General features: G+C 42.7%; 1 long non-coding RNA gene across 1 annotated transcript in view; it reads right to left on the bottom strand.

The window, feature by feature from the left end:
- Positions 1 to 24,345, bottom strand: part of LOC111774013 (uncharacterized) — a 354,148-nt gene extending 329,803 nt beyond the window's left edge. The window contains exon 1 of the long non-coding RNA XR_011439794.1: positions 23,999 to 24,345. This is a non-coding gene — a long non-coding RNA (uncharacterized lncRNA). The remainder of the gene's footprint in view (positions 1 to 23,998) is intronic.
- Between the last annotated feature and the right edge of the window lie 3,230 nt (positions 24,346 to 27,575).

Here is a 27,575-nt window from a genome sequence, read left to right as displayed (position 1 = left end):
TTGACAAAGGAGCTGAGGGCATACAATGGAGAAAAGAAAGTCTTTTCAACAAATGGTGCTGGGAAAACTGGAAAGCCACATGTAAAAGAATGAAAATTGACCATTCTTTTTCACCATTCACCAAAATAAACTCAAAATGGATTAAAGACCTAAAGGTGAGACCTGAAACCATAAGGCTTCTGGAAGAAAACGTAGGCAGCACACTCTTTGACATCAGTATTAAAAGGATCTTTTCGGACACCATGCCTTCTCAGAGAAGGGAAACAATAGAAAGAATAAACAAATGGGACTTCATCAGATTAAAGAGCTTCTTTAAGGCAAATGAAAACAGGATTGAAACAAAAAAACAACCCACTAACTGGGAAAAAATATTTGCAAGTCATATATCTGACAAAGGCTTAATATCCATAATATATAAAGAACTCTCGCAACTCAACCACAAAACATCAAACAACCCAATCAAAAAATGGGCTGGAGACATGAACAGACATTTCTCCAAAGAAGATATACGGATGGCCAATAGGCACATGAAAAGATGCTCATCATCGCTGATCATCAGGGAAATGCAAATCAAAACTACACTAAGATATCACCTTACACCCGTTAGAATGACAAAAATATCTAAAACTAATAGCAACAAATGTTGGAGAGGTTGCGGAGAAAAAGGAACCCTCATACACTGCTGGTGGGAATGCAAACTGGTGCAGCCACTATGGAAAACAGTATGGAGATTCCTCAAAAAACTAAAAATAGAACTACCATACAATCCAGCCATCCCACTACTGGGTATTTATCCAAAGAGCCTGAAGTCAGCAATCCCAAAAGTCCTGTGCACCCCAATGTTTATTGCAGCACTGTTTACAATAGCCAACACGTGGAAGCAACCTAAGTGTCCAGCAACAGACGAATGGATAAAGAAGATGTGGTACATATATACAATGGAATACTACTCAGCTGCAAAACAGAACAAAATCATTCCATTTGCAATAACATGGATGGACCTTGAGAGAACTATGTTAAGTGAAATAAGCCAGCGAGAGAAAGATAATCTGTGTATGACTCCACTCATATGAGGAATTTAAAATTATGGACCAAGAACAGTTTAGTGGATACCAGGGGAAAAGTGGGGTGGGGGGTGGGCACAAAGGGTGAAGTGGTGCACCTACAACATGACTGACAAACATTAATGTACAATTGAAATTTCACAAGATTGTAACCTATCAATAACTCAATAAAAAAAAAAAAACTAGAATCCCCAATGCAACATAGCACCTGGATCTGATGCCAACATAAAGCATTACATCACCTTTCCAAGTCTCTCTTTCAATCAGACCGATCCACCTCTGTGCATCAGTAAGAGAGAAAGGCACAGGTGCTCAGTGTGTGTCTCAATGAAGAGAGACAAATGCATTTCGTAGGAAGTTCCCAAAAAACTAGTCTTATTCCTAAAGAGAGGTAGAGTTTGAGACTCAATCCCTGGGTAAGTGACTAACCTGACATTGACCCAGACAATTCATCTATGACGGCAAGGACCTATTGGGAAGACACGGAAAAAGAGGTTTACTGTAAGGTTCACAACTGATTTGTAACGTACTTAGTGGTAAAGTGAAAGAGAGAAACACATCGACAAAATAAGAATAAATTTCTTTGACTATGTATGTTCAGAATTACATCAGAGAGAAAGTGATTTGCTTGGTACCTTTGATGCCTATTTTGAGTGTCTCAAGTGATGAGAGTTTCTGACTCTTTCCTGGGGAGGCTGCTCCCTAAACTAATACTTTTCATTGTCATTCATGTTTTCCAAGGCAATATCTCAAAGTCTAATGGGTTTATTCACCACTGAACACAGATGCTGAATTGAAACCTTTCTAATAACACCCAAACTGTATTATAATTTTTGGCTATGTTTTTAAAAGCCTGGGGATATAAAATCTTGGTGTGTATACTTTAACAGGTAGGGAGGCTTTCTTTGGAATTTGGGAGGAAAGAATCAATGAGTTGGGTATAACTGAACACTTTGACCCGCCATCTGGGCAATTATAATTAGCCTAATGCTAGTGCATAGGTGAATTGTGGCTCTACGTTATCCAGACAGTGTTAGAGAAAAACCCTTCCTTCCCCTCTCTGGAGTGTTCGTTTGAAAGTCTTGTTGCTCGAGTTAGTTCAATGCTATTTATTTTTACTTCTGTTCATTGCTTTATCCTCAGGAGTAATGTTCAATGTTTAGCAACAATAAATTTATTTCCCACGTGTCAGTCTGGTTACAAAGCTGATACAAATCCGCCTAAATCTTTTGTGCTGCCTAGGATGCATTCATTATTTTCTTCATCTTTTTGTCACCAGCCAACCATTTAACTAGTTTACAGTCAGTTCCAAAGTAATTTATGTAGATTAGGAATCAAGAGCAGTCCAAAGCCCTCCAGGCATCTCACCTGGCCCTCTCGGCTGGATTGGGGTCTTTCTCTATCAAATCAACCCCTCACACGCCGTCTTTAGAGCTGGGGCATTGGCTTTATTTAACCTCCAATTTCAGAACACACACTCTAATCGTTATCAATCAACCAACAATTATTTATTTTCACCCACGTAATGCTCTCCTAAGGAGTTGCTCTGGGTAAAAGATAAAACCAAAATAAATGATAACAGATGGCAAAAAGGCAACATTAAACAAGTGATTTTTCACAGTTGATTAAATTCAGCTAAAGGTTCCAGAAAGTCTCGTTCAAAAGTGAGGGTCATACACAAAGGGTGGAGGGAACAAAGTGATCTTCAACGGAAATGTCTCATTTTCAATTTACAAAAAAGATAGACCAGAGATAATCTATGGTAAAATACACCTTTAGCATTTAAGCTATATTGGATAAGGATCAAGGCTGCCCCAGGGAGAGAAGTCCAAGGCGTCCTGCCCTACATACGGATCTATATCATCCTCCGGGAAGCACAGGACGTCCTGACCTGATCTGACCTGATTTCTATCCAAAGTTATAGGACCACCCGATAACCAGACTCCGCCTGCACTGATAAAATTTTAACGATTTTTTTCATGATCTTTCCTTTGTCTTGTAAAGAAATACCTCACATACCTATGCCCTATAAATTTAACTCTAACTCTCAACACATTGCAGCTCTTTACTGCCCATGGGTCCTGTCCCCATGTCTGCAGCTCCTACTGCCCATGGGTCCTGTCCCCATGTCTGCAGCTCCTACTGCCCATGGGTCCTGTCCCCATGTCTGCAGCTCCTACTGCCCATGGGTCCTGTCCCCATGTCTGCAGCTCTTTACTGCCCATGGGTCCTGTCCCCATGCCAGCAGCTCTTTACTGCCCATGGGTCCTGTCCCCATGTCTGCAGCTCCTACTGCCCATGGGTCCTGTCTCCATGTCTGCAGCTCCTACTGCCCATGGGTCCTGTCTCCATGTCTGCAGCTCCTACTGCCCATGGGTCCTGTCCCCATGTCTGCAGCTCCTACTGCCCATGGGTCCTGTCTCCATGTCTGCAGCTCCTACTGCCCATGGGTCCTGTCCCCATGTCTGCAGCTCCTACTGCCCATGGGTCCTGTCCCCATGTCTGCAGCTCTTTACTGCCCATGGGTCCTGTCCCCATGCCAGCAGCTCTTTACTGCTCATGGGTGTTGTCCCCATGTCTGCAGCTCTTTACTGCCCATAGGTCCTGTCCCCATGTCTGCAGCTCCTACTGCCCATGGGTCCTGTCTCCATGTCTGCAGCTCCTACTGCCCATGGGTCCTGTCCCCATGTCTGCAGCTCCTACTGCCCATGGGTCCTGTCCCCATGTCTGCAGCTCTTTACTGCCCATGGGTCCTATCCCCATGCTATTCTCTGAAGAAAGAAGCACTGCTACCAGAGCTTGAGAGTCCAAGAAATCTTTCTTTCGACTCCTCGGCTCGCCAAGCCTGCATCATTTCACATTGTAAATATTACTCCAGTACAACAAAAATCCTTTGTCCATTTAGGCTGTGTTAAAAAGGGGCAATGTCATTTTCTCTAAGGTTAAGCCAATCAACAAAGATTTATTGAGTGCCACTGTTTACTCTGTTTTGATGTAAGAGCTACAGAGAATGTCTCCCAAAGAAGTGTTGATTGTAGACTCCTCAATACAAAGATGTCAGGGTCAAGGAGAAAGCCAAATCCAGAAGGAGGAAAAGCATGGAGGGAACGAGAGTGATATCTATACCCCCTTTTTCTCTGTCCTGTTCTCTGCGTCTCTTCCACCCATCACCAGGGATGCCATTAGGACATGGGTGCCACTAAAGATTTTCAAGCAGGAATAGAATAAGGCCATAGAAACCAGAGCAACCAGCTTTTCTCACAAACAAGCCTTTGGGATGCTATTTACAAAGCTCTGTTCTAATTTTCTAAGGCCCTGATGAAGTGATTCACGCCCACATACAAAACAGCCTTCAGGTGAGATTGTATCCAGACCACATTCAGCAGGTTTGTGCTTTATTTATGCCTTTTTAAAAATCACGTTATTAAGAAAGCGACCTCTGAGAAGCACCAAATTTACAAATTTGTTTGTAATTTGTTAGAAATTTGTTCACGAGGGACTGAGTCAAAATGAAGGAGTTAAGGCTGCCCAACTCAAATGAGCTAGCCAATATGACCAAAACCTTCATCAATTGCGAACAAAAATTCACCCAAACAGAATTATGGTGTGAGGTAGATATAACCGACCAGCAACATACTTAATTTTCTTTCTGAAGCGATGAGGATATTTGGATTAGCCAATTAGGATATTCCGGAATTTTATAACATTTGGACATCTAGTCATTGGTTATTACATAATTTTTTTAATCTGCCATTATTTAACCATGTCTTCAGGTGAAAGAAAAAAATTATGGGTCATGGTTTCCACTGTGGATTAGTAATTAATCTGTTCCTACTGGGGCTGATTTTCCATGCCTCTTTGCACACTGTAAGCTTCTTTCAAAATTATTTTAATGTTTTGGATGATTCTCAATGAGCAATAGCCCGATCTTCATTAATAAGAACATTACAATGCTCTAAGCGGGCTCTCCTGTCTCTTCATTAGGGATGGCTCCGGGGCAGCGCCAGGAGGGTGTGCGCCATCTTTCTTCAGCTGCTCGCCTTTGATGGTGACTAGAAGCAGGCCGGCTCCCTTGGCTACTTTGCATGTTAAAGGTACTTCTGGCAGGTGTCTGGTTGAAGATGTAAAAGCTCCTCCTTTGTGTGAGCAAGGGCCAACTCCCTTCAGTGACACAAATTGACAATAGGAAGCATATTCAACAAACTTCAAAAACCCTTTGTACCCCTTTTTTTAACCCAGAAAACCTATATTAGAGAAAGTTTGGACCTAGCGTTTTCCATTGTGTCACTATTTCCTACTTCCCCGAGTTGCCAACAGCATAAAACCTTCCAACATGTCACCACGTCTTAATTCTAGCAAACAGAGGCAGAAATCTCCAAGTCTGGTTTTTTAAATTATTTTTCCAAATCCTTTTCAGTTTCTGACTTCTCTTGCATATCACTCACTTGTTTTCTATACAGAACAGAAGTGCGTGAATTATGCATAAAACCTTTTGAAAGGCATTTTTCAGATAAAGCACTTTGTATTACTAAGCATTGTAAAATTATTATTGCACGTCACTTTTATTATGTAGCTCATTTCAAATGGGCCAGAATATTTTAATCATCCAAGAAAAGCCATAGTTTATAGCTTAAAATTGAAAATATATCTGCACATTTTTTCCATAAAATATGCATGCGTGATTTTCAGCTCCATTTAACTAATATGTTTTGGAAATATGTTACAATAGTAAATGCAACAAATCTCAGTCAAGGAAAAAAGTAATACAAAAAGTGTGATTAATAGCAATATATTTTTTTTCATTTTACAGAAGTCCCTATTTTGCAATATGAATCATTTTACGGAGATAACCTTTGTATTTTTATGCTGTTTATCTAAACTGTATTATATTACAACTCTGGTGCAGAATTGCAAATTATATCAAAGAAACAAACTGTCAAAACAACATAAATTACCCATAATGCATTTGCAAAGGAAAAAACTGTGTCTGTTAAAGAATTAAAGAGTAATCAAAAACATCAGATAATGCCCACAGCATGTATGCAGGTTCAGAAATGTAATATACTTGCAATCGTATTATTGAAAATCATTTCTTAATTGAACTTACGATGTGAAAATGAAAGTTGTTAGATCATTTGGATTGACGATCTTCATAATCAGCTCCTAGTGAGCATATAAAACACGTCTGGTCCTATATGTAAAACAGACATCTCCTTGATGGTATTACTTTTCTCGGATGTAACTTCACAGTAAAACTGAGCCAGCATTTAAAATGTGTATTAAAAATTTTGGATGAGAGCACTTTTCTACAAGGCAAAATTGGTTTGTGGTTTCTACTGTAAGAAAGAGTATTACTGTGCATAGGATGGGAAGTCTAATTTATGGTTTGCATGCCTGGGTAGTAGTTAGAGTTTTCAGCTCAACCACACATGTCATGAATTACAATACATTGAATTTACATAGCTGTTTCCTCAGTGGAATTCCAAGAACTGCATAATCTCATTTAGACCCATAACATCTCTTCTAAGAGCCATGAAGTAGGAAATGTCTCCATTTTAAACAATGGAAAAGGGGAGGGAGGCATATAGAGATTGGACCACACCTCACACCAAATGGATTAGAAAGTACTTCTCTAGTAATGGCAGAATTTCCAACACTTTCCTTAGAGTCTAAGTGCACAGCCCCTGCTGACCATGTGAAGGTGCCACATATCCACAGTGGCCAGCATCACACCACCTCTGTAAGACAGATGAGCCTCAGCACGGGGATAACCAGAACTACACCTTTTCAACACCTTCCCCCAGCACCTTTCCCCACCCGGCCCACTACCAACCACCACCACCACCCAAGCTGACACTCACACCACCTGACTCTGTCTCAGAACTGTGCCTTCTAGGGCCTAGCACCCGTCCCTTCCTCAGCCCCCAGTGGTTCTGGTCTCCTAGACTTTGGCTTCTAAAAACTGGATCTTATTCTTATGGAATAGCATATCTAATGACAAGACTCTCCTCCTCAATTTCGAATTCTGTGCCTCAGTTCTCTTTCCTGGCTTCTCCTTCAGTGTCCCCATGTCAAAGATGTCAGCCCTTCATCTTTGAAGCCTGCCTGAGGCTTGACACTCCCACACATTATTCCCAAGTACAGGCCCCAGCCAGCCTCTCAGCAGGCTGGGTCCCCATGGCTCCAGCTCCCACTCCAGGGAAGGCAGCTCCTGTGGCAGTGGGCTCTACTGTACTTCCATGTGACTCTGATGGCCTGAACATGGGGCTAAGGAGAACAGAGTCGCAGACCAAGACCCCAGCCATCCTCACCATTCTATGGCCACAGGTGTACTGCCCGGTGACTAGCCAGCAATGCTGCAAGGGCCTAGTGTTCTTCACAGGGGACACAGGGAAAAGCTGAAGGCAATTTGCTACTGGGCAGACAACTCCAAGATGCAAGTTCTGCAAGCAATGGAATGTAGGAGATGGGGCATTGTATAATCATGGTCTTCTTGCTCAAAATCCAGCATCATGGCTGTATTGCTCCTGCAATAATCTACATTACTATTAAAAAAAAAAAAAAAACTAGCAGCATGTGGCACTTTTTTGCTGAGCAACAGACCAGTTTCCTGAGACACTCTGAGTTGTGTCAGTGGGCAGCTTACAAACAAGACCACTTCAAGACAGGCTAGACACTGCCTCTCGGGAAGGTAGAGTCTGGCCTCCAGAAGCCACCTTGACTATTTGACTTGGCCTTAAAAAGTATGCCCTAAGGACTCTGGCATTTTCTCTTAGTGTTGATCTTCCTGGTCATTTCCTGACTGGGCTCCACCTGCTTCCATAACCTCTTATGACCATCCACCACTTAGCTCTGCCTGCTCTTCAGTGCTAGTTACTAGTGAGCCCTGCCCAGGCTGGCCCCATCAGTTCCTCATTCATTAGAACACTCCCAAGTACAATGGCCTAGTTGACTCTTCACAGCTGTAAGGGAGGAAGACATTTCCTCTACCCACTCTGGGTTCTTCTGGCCAGAGAATGAATTAAATTCACATGAGACAGAATAACAGGAGAAAATTAAACAAAGCTTTATAACATGTATACATGAGAGAGGCTCAGGCAACCTGAATAACTCACCAAATTGGCCGAAGCCACCACCTTAAATATTATCTTCAGCTAAAGACAAAGGAGGATGTTGGGGGTGGAGGGAGTCAGTTATGGGAGGTTACCAGACAAGTACAGTAAACAAGGGTAAGATTACTATGCAGATTTAAGTCCTTGCCTTCCACATTGATAAGAGTTTCTAGAGATAAGGTCATCCCTCCTTCCTGGTACAGAGAGGGAGACACCTTTATAGATGGAGATTTCCTTTACAATGTAAATGTCTCTTAACAAAGGGTGAATAAATTCTACTTTTAAGAGTTTCTTTCCTGTCTGGAGTTTTTAAAAGTAACCAGCCCAAAATAATCTTCGTGCCAAAGAGACATATCTTGGGGTGGCCAATTCCAGTCCCCCACACAGCCTATCCCAACTGAGCATTTGGTTAAAGTGATTTTCAATCATTACTATCCATTCACACTTTTACTCCCAACCTCTCCAAACAAAAAACAAAAACATTATTCTTTTTCAACAAACATCCATTCCCTTATTTTTTCTTTCTAACATAATCCTGATCTTGTTCAGTATGGAAGTGGGCCTAGCTGAAAATATTCTCCTTCCTAGACTCCCTTGCAGCTAGCATAGTCCTGAGACCCAGTTCTGAACAATAGATGCAGAAGGAAGTCTTTGGAGAGAGCATCCCTTCACAAACACATAGAGGCAAACAGGTTGGCTCCTTCTTCTTCGGATATGGAATGTGCATGTAGAGCTAGAGATGGAAAAGCTGGATCACAATCATTAGGCAACAAATCTTAAGACAAAAGCCCCATGTGAAGGATGGCAGGATGGGAGGGCAGGAGGAGCTGGGATTCTGGTGCATTGTGAGGATGCTTTTCCAGCCATGGACTGCTCACCTCTGGACTTCTTTGTTTTTTTTTTTTTAGAGTGGCACCTGAGCTAACAACTGTTGCCAAACTTTTTTTTTTTCTGCTTTATCTCCCCAAATTCCCCCAGTACATAGTTGTATATCTTAGTTGCAGGTCCTTCTAGTTGTGGCATGTGGGACACTGCCTCAATGCGGCCTGACAAGCAGTGCCATGTCCACGCCCAGGATCCAAACCAGCAAAACCCTGGGCTGCCGCAGCAGAGCACATGAACTTAACCACTCGGCCACAGGGCCAGCCCCTGGACTTCTTGTTACAAGAAAAAAATAAAACCCTATTTGGTTAAGTCACTGTGGTCAGATTTTTCTATTTTTCTATTACTTATAGCCAAACACATTCTTACCTGATACATTGCTCTCCTTTATTCTCATTGAATTCCAGCTGGACTGGATTACTGTTTTCACATCCTAATGGTCACAGCTCAGGGTCTTAGTTTCACACCTCTTGGCTTTTTAATTTTTAGCTAGAAACACATTCTAATACTTGATTTACAAGACTAAAGCCCCTTCATCTTTTGGGTGAAGCATAATAATAATGAAATAAAATAATATTAAAACATGAATACTTCAATAATACACCCCTGATTAAACCATGGGAACGTGAAGGGACCAAAAGAGCAAATCGTCTCATCTCAGAAGCTCCAGGCCTGTGTCCCTCCTCGTTACTCACTAGCTGTGTAGCCATGAGCAAGTCACCTCCACCTCTCCAAGCTTCAGTTTCCTTAACTATAGAATAGAGATAACAGCCATGTCTTCTCATAGGATTGCTGTTAACATTCAATGAAAAAACATATATATGAGCAATAATAATTATTATTGGCCATACCAATTATCAAAGAGAAGAGCCTTTTTGCTATATGAATAAAAATGTGTTTTTAGCTAATTTCTTTTCTGAACGTATTTCCCATAATTTTGGTAATAGATTCCTAGCCATTTCCAGGCAGAAGACAAAGTAAAGGCACTAGAAGCTACCTTTCTCACAGAAAGGCCTAGAGAGACCCTGAGAAGGAGTCATCAGTCCTCAGTTGGCTGCATTGACAACACAATGCACCTAGGATGCATTGATAATACAGGCCCACACCAGTGAAGCGCAAAAGAGCAGACTACCCCCGCCCCCGACACACACACACACATATCACTCACAAAACCAAGCACCCAAAATCAACTAAAACCAGAAAACTTGACATTTTCTAGTGAGTAGATTTTGAATATTCATTAAGGGGAATTTTTTTCACTTTGTATACTGTGAATTTATCTATTCTTCTCCGTGCCTCAAATAAAGATCATCCTCTAGGTTAGATGAGTGTGTCCCATATCACTATTTTTCACAAAGTACAGAGAAATCGTTTGTAAAAATTTGTCTTTCCTTTCCACCTTTCATTTTTCCACTTATGAATAATTGGCCATAAATATCCAGAAACTAAGATTTGAGATAAATCTTATAAACTTACAAAAGAAAGTACCTAAAACCAAGGACTTGGGCATTTCCTAAAGATGCTGAAAAGCAGTGCATGTTTCTAAGCATCTTTCTACAGTGACAACCACTCTCCTTAAGTTGTCATTGTCATTTCCATAATGCTTAGATCCTGTGATTTTAAAATGCATGTATTGTTTGCAATATGCAGCTCCACACTGATGAGGGCTACAAAGATTTCCTTGTAGAGTTTAGACTTTTGTCCCTTCTGTCAAGGTTGGTAAGTGTCACTGTCTTCATTTCTGCCTGCGTTTCATGCGGATCTGGACATTAACTTCTATACCAATTTCTATGAATACTCATTGCAACCTTGTTGATCATCAAGCCTGACAAGGTTAAGCTTTAGAACGTGAAGGTTGGCTGAAAGCAGCCTGGAGAAGTGCAGTCAGGGAAGAGTCTGGATGTTCCCCAGCCTGCAGAGAAGAATGTCTGCGCCCTCCTCACATCCCTGAGGCCTGAATCCAGCCCACTCTCCCAGTCCCCAGCTTATCCCTAGGACACCCAGTCCTGAGTCGAAGGCCAATCTTTTCACATTTTCTGTTGGTTCTCAACACTGCTGTGTAAGGGGAAGCATATCATTTGGAGTTGGATGGAAAGGGTATTTACCAACTTGTGCAACTACTTGCCTTCTCCAAAATGCCGTTTCTTCAGTTATAAAATATTAAAAAGTACCGACAACATGCGGGCACCTTCTTACATTTCTGGAGCCGGGGTAAGAGGAGGTGTGTGGTCTGACTTCTCCCAAAAGCAATTTGCTATCAAGAGCCTCAAGAATGTCTAGATCCTTTGACCAGGTAATTTCACTTTGGGAACTCTGTCCTGAAGAAATCATCTGAAATGCGTGTTCCCAAGTGTATGTTCTTCAGAGTGTCCTTCTCCCAAAACTCTCTCTTAACACACAGATCCTGCAATTTTTCTCCTACCTAGCACCTCCAGCTCTCTCTTTCCCTTATTATTTAAATCCGCTTCCTTCTCTTGGGGGCAAGGGTCCGCCTTCCTTAGAAGAGAAGAAACAAAGCAGACCCATGCAGAGTTCTCTTTGGCGGTCAGGAAAGGAGTGAGATACCTACCTCCTCAGGCAACTGAAAAAGAAAACTATCACCTGTCTTATTGGAGAAAACCGGATCACAGGATAGTTCATGCCCTGAGCATAAAGACACCCTGCCTGATGCTCCTCTTCCTTCTTTGACCCAACAAATACTTATTAAACACCTACTAGGTGCCAGGTGCTGTCCTGGTTGCTATGATATAGTTAGCAGTGGAGGTAGACAGTAAGCAAAACACGAGAATGACAAGATCAAATTTACAATTTTAGGGATCACCGTGGCTGCAGTGTATAAAACAGACTGTCGGGAGAAAGCAGAGATGAGTTACAGGCTGTGGTAGAAGTGGTCTAGGAGGGAGGTGCTGCTATTTTGGACCAGGGTGGAAGCAGAAGACGTGGTAAAAAGTGCTAGCATTCGGAATGTATTTTAAATGCAGCCCTGAAAGGGTCTGCTAATGAAGTGGATGTAAGTGTATGAAGGAAAGCAATGGCAAATGCCAAAGAATTTTCCCTGAGCAGGAAATGGTGATGTCATTTACTGAGATGGGAAGCACTGGAGAAGGAGCATGTTTGGGGAGAAATCAAGGTTTTCTTTGGCCATCTTAAGTCTAAGATGACTATTCAATATCCCAGTGTAGTTGTCAAGTGGGCAGCTGGGAAAGCAAATCTGGAAGGCATGGAAAAGGGATCAGGGTGTAGACAGTACTAATCAAATCACTTCGGGGATAAAGGGTAGACAGAAAAGAGAAGGAGGCCGAGAGCTGAGCCCTGTGTAATTCCACAATGTAGAGATTCAAGAAAAGAAGGAGGAAGAGCAAGCAAAAGAGCCTAAGAAGGAATAGCCAGTGAGAGACGAGAGATCTAGAAGAGTGAGGTGTCCAGGAGGCCAAGAGAAGAAAGGCTCCCCCGGAGGAGGGAGTGAGGAGAGTGCCAAGTGCTGCTGAGGAGTGAGATTTGGTGACCAAGCCGCGGCGGTGGGAATGACAGTCTGACTGGAACCTGCTCAAGAGAAAACAGGAAGTGAGGAAGTCAGGATGGTGAAAACACAACTCTTCTGGGAAGTTTTGCCCTAAAGGGGAGCAGAAGCACGGGTCAGCAGCCGGAGGAGGACAGAGTCAACAGAGACAACATGGAAAGGAGAAATGCAGGGTGACAACAGCAGTTGTATTTCTGGCATCTGAGGTAGGACGCCCAGGAAGAGCAGCAGGTTTGGGGGCAGAGGATGTGGAACTTGGTTTTGGAATCTGCGTATGAGCTGTAGACACCCGGAACCTGGAGATTGGGTTCACAGCTTTGAATGAGCTCAAAAATAAATCTAGTTCAGTGTTCTCAGTCTGAACTATTTTCAAGTGTCCACAAAGGCCCATGACGTGTGGTGGTTTGTGATATCGTTCAGACACTAATTTGAATTACACACTCTAAAAGGCTACTGTGTGGGACTGAATTATTTAGCTGGTGAATGAACTCAGCTGACGACCCAAGATCCACTCTCAATGCCATTTGTTCATACCTGAAAAATGGTATTTTACAAAAAGGAATGTGTTTCCAAATGAAAGCCAGTTCTTCGAGTCAGGAATGGCAGAGAAGGAGAGTTCTAGGAAGATGATGATTTTAGGTCAGGAAATAGAATTGTTTGGGGATGAAGGATTATATACTGTTGCAGTCTTTATAAACTTGGCGACTTGCAAAGATTTTGAGACACATTTTTATGAAGGCCAAGAGTCTACACTCCTGCTCCTCAGGTCCACATACTTCCTGGGTTCTGTCCATGAACTTCTGTGCCATCAGAAGTTGCCCTCCCTGTCCCCCTCCCCCACTCATGCCCATCTCTGCAGCATTGCTCATGTCCCACCTGTCCTATGTCCAGACACAACTTCTTGTGTGAGGCAGCAACTGGACCGTGATCCTATACCAAGGGATCCTACGGACTGTAAAATCACACCCACTAGAGGCCAGTACTTACAGCCTCCCGTGTCAGTGGACAAGATGCCGAGGGCGAGCACCTGCTACTCACTCTAGAAGAAACTGTCTCAGTGCACAGAGCTGGCACTTCCCACACCCACAGGCTCCTCTCTCTCCAAGAGTCATCTAACTGATGATGGGGCAAAAGTCTAAGATGCACCGGCTCAGGTTTCCCCATTGGGTGAGTTAACGTGTTCCTGTCACTGCTCACCCGTGACCTGTCTCCCTGGGCTTGACGCAGATCCCAGTCCTCCACACAGCTGGCTGGGTAAGTGTCTGCTCTGTCTATCCCAACATAACCATCATCATCATAATCATAGCTTACTTTGTGCCAGGCTCTGTTCTAAGCATTTTAATCTTCACGATAACTCTATGATTTAGATTGTTATCCCCATTTTATAGCCAAGAAGCCTGAGGTACAGAGAGGAAAAGTAACTTGCCCAGAATCACACAGCGAATAAGCTAGTAAGTGGCAAAGCTGGGATTCTACCCCAGATAGTCTGTTCTGATGCTCCGCAAGTAGGTCTCATGATCTGGAGACGGCTGGGTGGGGGTGGCGCAAGGAGGGGCAGGGGGACGAGTTCTTCGCAGTCCATTGGGTGTGTGGCTCAAGCCACATTCACCTACTGAGCTTTAAGCCTAAGCTTAAACTGTTTGTTAGTTTAGCTTAGTTTTTCAACTGTTTGTTAATTCCTGTCTGACTCCTGTGTCTGCTTCTCGACTGGTTCAGAGTTTGGTACGGAAGAGGGTGTAAATTACAGGCTCCATCAGAAAGTCCAACACCAGCCTGGTCCAATTGTACTGAAGGATTAAAAATTAGATAACCTCTTCCCTCCAATTTCCTCCTGGGGACACAGACATCCCCACCTGATTGGGGACACTTAATTAGGGAGTGTTCACAGCTCTCTTGTCCAAGGACTGGCCTTCCTTCATCATTATATAAACCCCTTCCCTTGGTCTTCTAGGTCCTCCAGCAGCCTTACCCACAGCTCAGATTTCTCACGCAACCCCAGGGTTCCTCCCACGACCAGCGAGACTAGAGGAAGGCAAGGAGTCCCTTGTTTATTGCTTAGCCCAAGGTCTCTGAGGGGCCAGAGACCGGTTTCATGTTCTCTCCATCACTGAAGCTCCAAGAGCACATGACAGCCCACTTCGATCTCTCAGTCACTCACTTACACAATGTTGTGTGTCGACTAGAACTCTGTAAAAAATAAGTGAAAGAGAAACTTCCTTTTGATTGGTGAGATTCTAATTACAGATTTTTATGTTCTCAGCGTGTGGATGTCTTGTCTACCGCTTTCTTCCACTACAGGGAAGAGTAGGAACAGAAGTTTTGAGGCAGAGAAAGTATTGATTTGGTACATTTTCCCTTTCACTCGTTATTTTAATTTGTTAAATTAAATTTAAAACTTTATTATGAGGCTCTCGACCAGTAGCACAAAAATAGCAAAGAGGCAATGAAATGCTATCAGTCTCTCAATTTGGAGAGTCTCTTCAAATATCCCGGAAATCTATGGGACCATATAAAGATTCATGATAAAATGATAAACTCAACATGGCTACCACTATCATTCTTTAGCTAAAATAAGGTGCTTATATTCATGTCTTAATAAATTAAAAAATAACTCTCCCAGCTTCCTCAATGTCCTTCCGTATTTTCTCCCCCTTCTCTGAATTTAAACATCTTAATTTTCTACAATTCTGTTGCTTCCCTAAATTGTATTTTAAAAATTGACAAACATGCACGTCTCCAAAGGCGAGAATGACGGGCTACAATTTGCCCACAAGTTCACATCTCAAAGCACAGCCTGGGGTTTCCTTTTTACTTTAAGGAAGTGAAATATCAACTATCTAGGTGAAAGCTTTTAGAAGCATAGCTTGAAATTTATATACAACTGCACCCTAAACAACTCACCAGGGAAAATGTTGCAACCCACAGCTGTTACACACTGCCTGGAACTCACAACCTCCTCAAAGTCGTTTCTTAGCAAAGCCTACATCTCCTACCTAACACAATCGTTTTGCCGATCTTTCTTTTAAGATGTTGCTTTTATAAAATTGATTTAGAGTAAATCTGTGACAGGATGACGGAGAATATGGTGTCCCTTTCCATGGAGATCTATATAAAATACTTCAAGATATGGAGTGGGGCAACAAGGGGGTATATTTTTTAACTGGCAGCAAAGTTGCTCTTCAAGAGAAAATGGTCTTTTCTCAATGGCCTCTTTGGTTGTGAAAGGGAAAGCAGACAATGGCATGATCAAGGACAGGAAAATGAGAGAGCCGAATTGTTCTACTTTTTTTTTTTTTTTTTAATGAAGGGAAGTTTGAGTTGCCAGGAGCAAGGAAGGGATTGCAGATTACAGAGACAGAGATGACAGAAAAGGAAGAAGAAAAAAATGATAATTGGCAAAAGGCCAGGGAGCTGGACTTTGCAAAACAGGGATGAATAATATTCAGTTTTGAGTAATCTGCTATAGGTGTTTTGCTTCGATGCAACTCCCATTTTTACCATAAAATCTTTATGAAATTCCCTGCTTTCATGAGGGATGTCGGAGGTAAATGAAGCAGAAAACATGGTGCCACATGTTTTGATTGACTCAGGGCACAGACAAGGGAACAGACACAGGAGTCAAGATGACAGTGAATCTGAAAATTCTGAGAAGCAGGAAATTAGATCAATAAGTGACTAAGAGAACCAAGACCTCCCCTGGGAATCCAGAGATGTCGGAGGGATGCGAGTCACTTAGGCTTTGTCAGACAAGAAGAAGCACTGTATGGAATTTGCCACAGGGATTACACCTTATACAATTGTGGGAGCTGTTAAGGAATTCTCTGGAAGGCAGCTGCCTCCCTGTCTGTTGTGGGTCTGAAGTCTCTGTAGAGCCTCAGGACCAGCAGTCATGAAGAAAAGGTGGACATGGAAAGGGGAGAGCAAGGACAAACTGGAGCCCTCATCTCTCTCTTGCTACCTCCTACCTCGACAACACAGGTGATCTGCAGAAGGAGCCAGCACTTCACCACAGAGCTGCACGCACACCTGGCTTAGGATTCAGAGAAGCTGAAGGAGGTGATCCAGCAGGAGATAGAGGAGTTGTGGTCTTGGCTGCTGCCTTGTGCTGACAAGATGCACCAGCAGATCAGTGACAACCTGCGTGAACTCTGAGAGTGACTGGTACCCCACGCTGAACGTCAACAAATAGTGGCTCACTGTGGGTAATAGTGAAAGAAATCATTCCCATTTTTACACGGTTTTCCTGGACCCATGGATCCTAGCAATAGAAGAAATAGCACCATGTATTGGTCACTGATTTAGAGCATACACCACATCCTGGACAGCTTTATCTCTACCCTGCAAGGTGTTGCTACCCAGCTGGCATGGAAACTAAATCTTCAAAAGGCTATTCCAGGATTCTATCAGGTCAGCGACTTCATGGTGATGGGGAACATGGTAAGATCAGTGAATTCCATTAGCACGAGTCCGTTGCCACACTGCAATTGCTATTAAATGAGTTCCTTGGCCAGGAGCAATGCTGTAAGAATACCTTGATGGGAATCATATTATGTAAGTCCACAGATGGTGGTTTTGGCAAAAGTATTGAGGGCACCTGCCTCTTCCCAGATGGATGTGGTCCAATGCAATCAACCTGCCACCAGGTGGCTGTCTCACCCTCCGGGAAATGGTGCCATGGCAGGCGCTAAGAGTTGGTCTCTACTGTTGGCAGGTTGGGCACTCAGCAGTGACTGCAAACAGATCAGCCTTAGTGAGTGGAAGTCCACGTTGCTGAGTCCACGCATAACCTCCATTCCTGATGTCATAGCCACTTTGCTCATCAGCCCATTGGGCAAGGATGGGGTAGCTGGGGAAAGCCTGATTGACATCCACAGAGCAGGACATCTTTCCATCTGATTATTAAGATCCTCCTCTACTGAGGTTGCTTTTTGATGAGAGTCACATGGGACAAACATCTTCCTGCTCTGTGACCATTCAGAAAAATCCACCTGCACACCTCCTTGTCACCAATTTTCCAGTTGTATTTCTTCTTAGGTGGACAGAAACATTCAGTCCATAACTCTGCTATCTAGTCAAACTGTTAGCCACTGTCTTAGCCACTTAGCCACTGTCCATGCATCAGTGGAGAGCTATAGCTCAGGTCACCTCTTCTTCCAGGAAAAATAAATAACTAGATGCACTTCTTGAAGTGTCCAACAATAGGATTTCCCTTCGCTACTGTACTTCAGTGCCACCTCAGATTGCGCCAGCAGTACTGAGCTGTCTGCCTTTGGATTGTGCCACCATATCATGCAGATCTATAAACCAGGCCCGAATTTTTTTCTCCCTCAGTCAATGCTACTCATAGGGAACTCTCCATAAGGCCAAAAGTGTGAGTTGAGAAAGAGGAAGCAAGCTAGCAAGAGTAGAGGCCATAGACATCTGGGCCACTTGCTCATTCAACTTACTTGTGCCATCAGGACCTACTCAACCTGTGCTGCATGCTCAGCTTTATGGTTTGGTGGGCCAGCCAACACCCAGTTTATAATAGGCAAGTCATGTTCATTTGGTGGCCCATGGCCAAGTGATGCGTCTCTACTAAGGCCCCGTCACAAGCCATAAGCTGGTTCTCAAGAGAGGACTGGCCATCTACAAAGGATGGTAGAGCTTTGCTCCAAAATTCTAATGGGGGCGTGAACCATAATTCACCTATAGGGCCTGCCAAAGACTCCATGAGCATCTCAGTCTACACAGACACCACAAGCACCATCAGATCTGCTAGGTCCCGTGGCAGAGCATGTTACACAGCAACCTGGACCTGTTGCAGAGCCTTCTCTTTTTCTGGGAGATATTTTGGCCCATTTCTGCAATCACTTGAATGTATAGATAATATATAATCACTTGTATTTATTCTCCACTAATTTAAAACTTAAGGAAAACGGGGCTATTTTTTGTGTGTTCTTCAAATGCTCTAACACATGGGATGTAGGGACTCTGGCTAATCTTATTTAAATATTTCAGGAAAAGGTAGCCCCATGAGGCTGGAGCTCTTGAGGACACCGGGGACTGGTCTGTGTAAGATACAGCTCCTAAAAATGGAGGAAAGGGCCAAACAGTGATGCCTGTGAGACCACTTCTCTGACGTCCCAACAATTTGTTGCAAAGTGAAAAATTTAGTTCATCATATAATTGGTTTTTTCCACTGCACTAAGCATCCAGTTTGACTGATGGACCAGTCGTTTTGGTCCCACAGCCTATAAAGAACTCTCCTATGCTTCCATGAAAAGGAGGGCCTTCCGTGAAGGGGAGAATCGTTTTGACTATGTGAACATTCTAGTTCTAAACTCTTTGCTTCTTATCATATTTATTTCATATTCTTTCAGGCCAAACCGAACAAAAATGCTAATTTAACCCTGTTTAAAAAACAAAGAGGACAGAGATTTCACTCGAAATGGGATCGTTTTTATTCTTGTCATCTCTGCCTCGGACATAGACATTTAATATTTAAATGTTATTCCCTGTGAGATCTGGACCTTCAGCATTTTGTGGCTATGACAGGAGTCAAATTTCAGATTCTACGTTGTGTGAAAATATCATTTCAAAGTGTGTGCCCCAGGAGAATAATAATAAACCCGAGTCTTGGCATTTTTTTAAAATGAACTTTTTTCCAAGGTCTCTTAAAATATAGCTTATTCTCTCTCCTTCCTAGACACCAAGAGTTAAGTAACGATGTCTTTCATTTTCCCCCAAGTTCAGTGGGAATCTGTTACCAAGTTGCTTATTGTAAGCAGAATGAGTAATTGCAAAGTGAAGATTCTTGTATCTGCATTTAATACATTAATTATAATATTTTATAATATGCTAATCTTGCCCTTTCATTCTAAGTTAAAATGTTACATTAATTGTCTCTAATTAAAATTTGACTATTTAAAACATGGCTGTTGTTTTCCTTTGTTATTAGTATAATCCTGAAAACATCTGCCCACGGTCTACTCAATACCAGGGTTGCGATGATTAATAGCAACACATCCTGCGAAATCACTTTTTATCCTTAAGCAGTCTGAACAAATTGGGCCATTAAAATATCTTAGCTTAAATGCTACATTGCTCTGGCATGTTTCATAAAGTTGCATAAATTCTGTCACTTTGCATCCCATAATTCACAGAGTGTAAGAAAAGCAGTGTGCAGGAGTTAACCACAGAGTGTCCACTACGGACCATGGCCTGGCAAAGCTTTGTGGGCACGTCTCTCATGAAAATATTTATAAAACTATGGAAAAGTAGTCTTAAGATTTTCTTTAAAGATGATTTTCTTCTTTGAGTTCTTCCAGACTTTTTCCATAGTCTCTACTGTAATAGTATTCAAATGACCTCCTGAAACAGGACTGACTTTAAGCAAATACACACTCTAAGTTCTATACTTGGACATATGCCGGAATGACCAGCTAATTTCTGCTTTAACTAGAGTTGGCTCTTTTGCTATAACTCTTTATATGACTCAACAGGTAATTAACAGAAAGAGAGAAACATTAAGAAAAACACTATTATGCCTCTATTTAGCTTTTTGTTTTCAAAATTTGTTATGATTTGTTTATGAATTAAGACCTTCTGCCTTGACTGAATCCATTAACAGATTAAAGAAAGTCAAATTTTACATCAGGAAGCCAAAATCAGCAAGTATTTTCAAGTCTTATTCCACTGCCTCATTGGCATATGTGGGGACAAGATATTGCCCAAACTTGGAGATAAGACTAAACATGAAATTGGAAAAAAAAAATCAATAACTAAAACAAATTGCCCACCCTAGGCAAGAATCTGAAAAAAATGGCTGAGAAGTTTCAGTACCCCCTAATTCTAGTCACAATTTCAGAATCCGGTGGTTCTATTTGCATCATGCTCAATTGCATGGTGAAAGAGTGTGTTCGTGGAAGAGAAAGCCTGATACCAAGAAAAATGCCAAGGACTTAGCACCCAGATCCCTTGGTAGACTCTTCCTCAGAGTAGAGATGGATGCCACAGGATCTCATAATTCCAAGACACCAGACACTAAAGTCACTGACCAGGCCCCTGGCTCTGATTCCATGCTGCTACCAACTTGGGTATAATTTAGCTTCCCAGGTAAATTTCTGAAAGAAGTGAATGTTGAGAGATAATATTCTGGTCCCCTTGGCATTCATTTATTCAACAAATACGAATGAGCCACATCTATGGACCAAGCCAAGCACTGGACAATGTGGTGGTGAACTACTGCCCGTGAACTGGAAGTCTAACCAGAGAGCAGACTTTAAGAAGACTGCAATACAAATAGCCATATAATTATAAGTTTTGTTAAGTGCTATGAAGGAAAGGTAAGAAACGATAACCAGAGGGACTTAATTTGGATTGGAAAGTCCCCCTTAGAAAACCTCTGTTCCCCATTTCCTAACTCATATTAGCAGCTACTGAGCACCACCATGTGCCACACTCTGTTACGTGAATCCGCCCATCTCGGGCCTTTAAATATTGGGGCGCCTCAGGGCTCAGCCCTCTACCCTATCTGGACTCACTCCCACGTGAGCTCATCCACTCCCATGATTTTAAATGCCATCTCTATGCTGACAACTCCCAAGTGTCTACCTCCTCCCTCCTCCCACTTCGCTGGCTAATCGCTATCCACCTTTCCAAACTGAATTCTTTATCCCTCCTCCCAAAAAGTGAAACATTTCCCTCAGCATTCCCCACCTAAGTAAACGGCAATCCGTTAAAAGGAAACCTTCTGTGGAAATAGGAGATGAGGTTTGTCTTTGTTCTCTTTGTTGCGTCTCCTCACCAGGCAGGGACAAGATGGGAAGGGAAAGGAAGAAAGGGCCTTGTGGTGACGGGTGCCCCTGTCTTTGGAGGTCGATACCCTCTGAAGGGCAGTGCAGACCGCTGGGTCTCTCCTTCACGGGGTGCATTTCCACTCCCTCACTCCAGCAGCAGTTTCTGGACGTAGACCCCACATAAACTTCTTCCTGTTGCAGATATCTCATCTCCTTAGATAATGACCCCACTGCCATCCTCTAGAGGGTTCTCTCTAGCCCAAAGGATACTCCTTTGTCAAACTCAGGCTGTTTCCACTGTAGCCCTTTCTCCTTGCTCTACAGTCAGGGCACCTTCAGCAGTGTCTCCATTGACACCTCCCAAAGAGAGCCAGGCACCCATCTCTGAGTCCTGCAGATTCAGGGAACACGTCCCTCTCGTGCAGTTCTCCTGAATCCCTCTTCACCTGACTTGAAGCAAAAGGAAAAGGGGGAGAAACGCAGAGCACTCTGATATCTCTCTAAAGAAATCCTCTTGCACTAATGCCTTTTCTCATCACTTTCTTCTTTTCTAATACACAGTCTGAGGGTAGACTATGAGTGGCTTTTGGGCCACCTACTAGCAAGTCCTGCATAGATGCTCTCTCCAGAATAACTCCATCCTCAGCAAACTCTCTTCTCCGCTTCCCTCTTACCCCTCTCCCTCTCACCCTCTCTCTCTCTCTCTAGAACTACCCTGTCCAATATAGTAGCCACTTACCCACATGTGACTATTTTAATTAAAATAATTTAAATTAAATAAAATTTAGTTCCTCAATTGCACTACTCACATTTCAAGTGCTCATTTCCATCACGACAGAACGCTCTACCAGATGGCACTGCTCTAGATCCTTAGCTTACATGGTTTACCTTACTTTACATGGCTTTTGTAGGCTGCGCATAACCCAGTACAGCTGCCAACCCCAAGTCCGATTGTTCTTTCTCTAAAGAATGGCCCTTCAAATGCCAACCGGTCTAGGCATTAAATATCAAGGAGCAATCAAGGTCAAGTGTGAAAACAATAGGTTGTGGAGGTTAGAGAGTAGCCACCACATTTAAAGGAGGAAGCCAAGACAGCCCCAGCCATTGTTGCCATGTGAAAATGTGAGCCCAGGGATGCCAGGTCTTTCCAAGTTCAACAGCAGTGAGGAAGACAGAGATTTATATAAAATCTCAATGTTGTGTTTAAAATTAAATTGTTTTCCTAATTATACATGCTCATTGTAAAATATTCAAGAGATACATAAATGTATGCAGAAGAATAAATATTACCTGAAATCCCCTTGCTCTGCACTGGCCACCATGAACATTTTGGTGATCATATTTTTATGCACAGCACCTCCTTATTCACATATAAACACAAGTAGAATATTACACACGCCACTTTTTATCATGGACAGCTTTTTATGATTTTTTCCTTGCCTTCCCCATAGTCTCTTTTTGATTTTTCACCATTGATTCAAACATTTTCAAAAACACTCTACGGGCCAAACAAAACAGGTCCAGCTTGAAGATCAGTCAGTCATTTTTTCCTTACAAAAACCTTGATTCGTTACAGGCTCTGTGTTCCTTGGTTCAAATTTTCTAGAGGAAAAAAACTAATATTCCATTGGACAGACCATTGGCCAGTCTACCCCTAGTCTAATCAGCTATGGAGGAGGCCTGAGCCCAACCCTTTAATGGGAGCTGTGCGTAGAGGCAGCTTCCAGACAAGCGAGCTGAGAACTGAAGAAGCCTCAAAAACATTTCTACTGGACACTAAGCAGTACAGCACAGAGGTCAAGAGTAAGATTTCTGGAGCCAGACTGGATTCAAATCCCAAATCCATCACTTTACTATGGACCTGAGCCAGTTACTTAAGTTCTCTGTGCCTAATTTTCTTTATCTGGAAATTGAGAATGATAATAGGACCTAATTTGTAGGATTGTTCTGAGGATGTAAGTATAAAAGGCTTAGAACAATATTTGGCCCATGGTAAATATTGAATAAACATTAGCTAATGATAATATTATTATTATTTTCTTTTTCTTCCCCCATCTGAAAAGTTTACAGTTGCAAAAGCTTCCATTCAATAGGCCACTTAAAAATGCTCTTTTCTACATGATAAATATCTCTGTAATACAACAGGAAGAATTTGCTTATATTTTAGGAAATTGTGTTGTCTAAAATGTCTATTGTGCTTCTGTTTTTCAATGGTTCCAGACTAACCGAACTTCTTCAATAATTTCTACCATTAGTTTGTATGACCCTGTAAAGAATGAGTTTTTCATTCCAAAATGAGGCAGATCTGCTTCCTAGCCTCTAGAAATATTCAGCCTGGTGGAGGAGATTAAATACATCACCGATAACTACAATTCAAGTAGGAAGTAACAGGTGCCATAAAAAAGGGAGGAAGTAATCCCTCAGATTGTTGCAGAACCCTGGGCCACGTGCTCCCTCCTTGGATTGGAATTTAATCTAACTGCCTTCTTCAGCAAATTAAGGATCATTGACGTAATAGAATGATATAGACGACAGCGTGGGGATAAAAGTTTCACATTGTGTATTGGTCAGAAAAAGGTAAATTAAGCTGCAGTAACAAACAAGCCAAAAGTTGCAGTGGCTTTTAAGAAGAAAGCTTACCTCTCGCTCATCAGAAATTGACAAGGAAGGTCTGCTCATCGTAGTTGCTCAAGAGTCCAGGATGGCGTAAACTCCACCTCAACACACACTTCCACAATAGTAAAAGGGAGAGTTTTTGGAAAAAAGATGACCAGTCATGTTTCTTAACATTGCTGCCTGGAAGAGACACCCTCTATTCCTGCTTACATTCCATTTGCCAAAGCAAGTCCCTTAGCCATGCCCAGTTCAGTAGGGCAGGGAGCTCTAATGCTCCCAGCAGGAGGGCCCCTGAATGCTCGTGAGCAGTAAGACAGCTATCACTCTGTGACTCAAACGTGCAAACCAAGCAGTAACTCCCCTTCTCTTCTGGAACTGATCTCATCTCCCTCCGGAGCCCAGTTCCCAGTGATGGCGAAAGTTCCAGTTCGGGATTACCCTAAAGCCCTCTGCTTCCTGCTAACGGCTGCCCCTCCTCATTCCCTAAGGACTCTCAACCACAATAGGAGCAGGTGGACCAAGGCCCTCAGGCCAGTCCTTTGCCCTCCTTTTCTGCTCTGAGTCCCTGCTCGCCTGAGCTCTAAGCTCAGCCCTCCAAATTCTGGGTTCTTGTTGTGTAAAGGGAAGCTTTTGGAATTTAGAAAGGCATGTTCTTTTCATCAAAGCCTGGCTTCCAAGAACTGCCTCACTGTAGCTTTAACAAATCTAGCCTAAATGCTATGAATTGGATAATGACAAATCAGCTATGTGAAAACATGAAACTCCCTTGATATCTGCACGCACTTTTCTTTGACAAGCTTCCACTCCCACTTGACAGTAGGAAAACCAAATTTAGTCCAACCCACCAAACTTGGCCCACGTCAGCAGTGTCTTTCAATCTGCTTCAGAAACTACTATCTCAGTCAATATCAGCCAAGTCTCTTTCCCAGCCTCCTCCTCCTCCTTCACTTGGACTCTATGCCCCGGAGAAAGAGCAGGATTGCAAACCAGCCACTGCCCCATGACTCCTGCAGGTCGGTCCTGGGCTTGCAGAAAAACTCAGGCATGCTTGCCACGCCATGTGGTGGGGATCCAGACACTTCATCTGTCTCACCTGCACCACTCCATGGTTCTTTCATACCCAGCTGTGGCAAGGCACATCTGTCAGCTGCTAATCTTTGTAGGAGCTCCTGGCAAGAAGCAGGCACCAGCTTCATGTTCTAGAATCACCCTTCAAGCCCCACAGGACACTCTCAGGGACCCCTTGGCCTGCTCGGGGTTGCAGAGAGAACAGGTCAATGACCCTCCGTACCCCACAGAAGAGAGAAAGAGGAAGGGACAAGGTGTGTAATTAACACTCCATGAAATCTGCCATCTCTAAGTCCCTTCTTCTCTCCCAGTTAGCTTTATACTTTTCCCTCCAGGCAGGAGGAAGTTGAACCAGTTCTTCTGGGAGCACAGTCATTCTGGCTTACACCTGACAAGCTGTTACTGGGCCTGGACATGGGTAAAGCATAAGTGGGTAGTCAGGAGAGAAGGAAAGCTGAACATGATGTTTCAAGTGATTTCCACACATAAATATTTCATACATGATGCCTCCACAACTTGACCTTTGAAGGTCAAGCTTTTGACTTAGCTCTTGCTCCCCAAAATGTCTAGCCTAATTCATGCTTTTGGAATAGTAATGTGTGATCTATAAACCAATACTTTGGAAAGGTCCTGATTCATTCCCTCACATTTCCTCTGCCTCTTTGGTCCCAGGTCCTTACAGCAGAGCCCACTGATGCATTCTGCCCGCAGGTCAGGGGTAATATAATCTAGGGGTTAAGATTCACAGGTGCTCGATTCAGACCAACTGGAGCACAGTTGGGGAGCCCCTGGCTCTCCAGGGACCCTCAATCAGTCAGGAACTGAAAAGAAGCCAAGAATTGGGTCATGTCCACAGAGCCAAGCTTGGGCACTATTTCTTATTTTATTAGGAAACATTATTTATCTGTCTTCAGGTCAATCTAAATGAGGATCTTTGAAACTTTTACACTTTTTCATATTTTTTCGCATTCTGAGAAACAAGAAATAGAATGCTCTGTCTCTTTCTCAACATACATGCGCGCACACACACACAGGTCTTAAAAAGAGAGGGGGTATTGCCCAGTTGGTTTAATAGTCAGTGAGATAGTATATGTGAAAGTGTTGTGATCTGTAATATGCTTTGAAAGTATAAGACGACATTCACATAGATGGACAACTTTTATTATATCTCTTCAACTGGTATGCTCATGAAATACGGGACTCTCCCTTACTTTGCAACAATACAACACAGGAGATGTGACTATGGCCATTGGTGTCACAAAGGCACAGGTTTGAACCTGGCTCTGTCACTCACTAGCTGAGACCCTGAGCAACGTTTGTAACCTCCCTGAGGCTCAGTTATGTCCCCTGTAAAATAGAGATGACAACACCTCCTCAGAGGGGTGCTGTCAGGATTAACGTATTCTCAACATTTAATGAATGTGTGACATTACCGATCATAAAAAGAGCTCAATAAAGAGCCCATTATTGCTTTTTACTACTTGATTTTTTACTGTTCTCGAATGATATCAGACTTTGCTTGTCTCGCACCCTTGCTCACTAATCCAGGAAATCCCTTCCTGGGTGGTGGACACTCTCCTTTTGCACATTCTTCACGCAAGTGTTGGAGCAGGAGGTTTAACTGGCAGACAATATCAAAAACAGGGCCTCTCAAAACGTCAGCCCCATCTCCCATCCTGGAGAGTCACCAGAAGCTCAGCAGGAAGCGGGGTGATGGCATCAGGCCAGCCCGCAGTGGGTCTCCACCGCCATGTCAACCTTTGCTCAACAAGTATCCGGCACCTTCCAACCTTATTGCATGTCCTGGGCCGTATGTGACAAATGACATTCACATGCAGCACTGAGAGTGAGGGCTCTGGCACAGATGAAATATGCTGCAGCTTGGAGACAATTCCCCCTTCCTGGCTCACTCTCATCTCCTAAGGCTCACAGAAATGTCAGTGAGTCCCACGTCCTTGGATGACCTCATTATACAGATCACTTTGATTATGCTCTAATTTCTAGCAAGTAATTCATTTTAAAACTTTGGTAACTATTATTAATCATAAATTACTCGTGACACCCCTCACAAAGGACAAATCTCAATTGAGAATTGCTGCCCCAGGTGAGAGCTACCGAAATGAGTTAAAAATATTGATGCTAAGTATTAGTTATTAGTAGCATTTGCAGTAACCTAACCCATCCTATCACCCATATTCAGCTATACATCATAGAAAAAATTTTCTATTTAATTACTTATGTTTTTTCTTCAATGATCCAAAGTGTTTAAAAAGACAGCATGTTTTAGAAATGGTTTATTACTTCTTCTCATCTGAAATATTTTTCACGTACCTGCTCGTGGTCATTTTGAACATCATGAATTAACTGTCACCAAGCTTTTATTAAACAATTTTCAATAATGTATGATTGATAAAGTGTCATGTTGAAACATGTTTCCATTTTTTCCTTCATGTAGTATAATTAAGATTGAAATATTATATTTGCTCACCAGCACGTGTACTCCCGTACAGTTCATATTTGTGACTACTAAGAA

This window comes from Equus caballus, chromosome 6 (genome assembly GCF_041296265.1).
Source record: "Equus caballus isolate H_3958 breed thoroughbred chromosome 6, TB-T2T, whole genome shotgun sequence".
Lineage (NCBI taxonomy): Eukaryota > Metazoa > Chordata > Mammalia > Perissodactyla > Equidae > Equus > Equus caballus.
The sequence above is the reverse complement of the archived record's forward strand: the minus strand, read 5'-3'. Positions and strand labels throughout refer to the sequence as shown.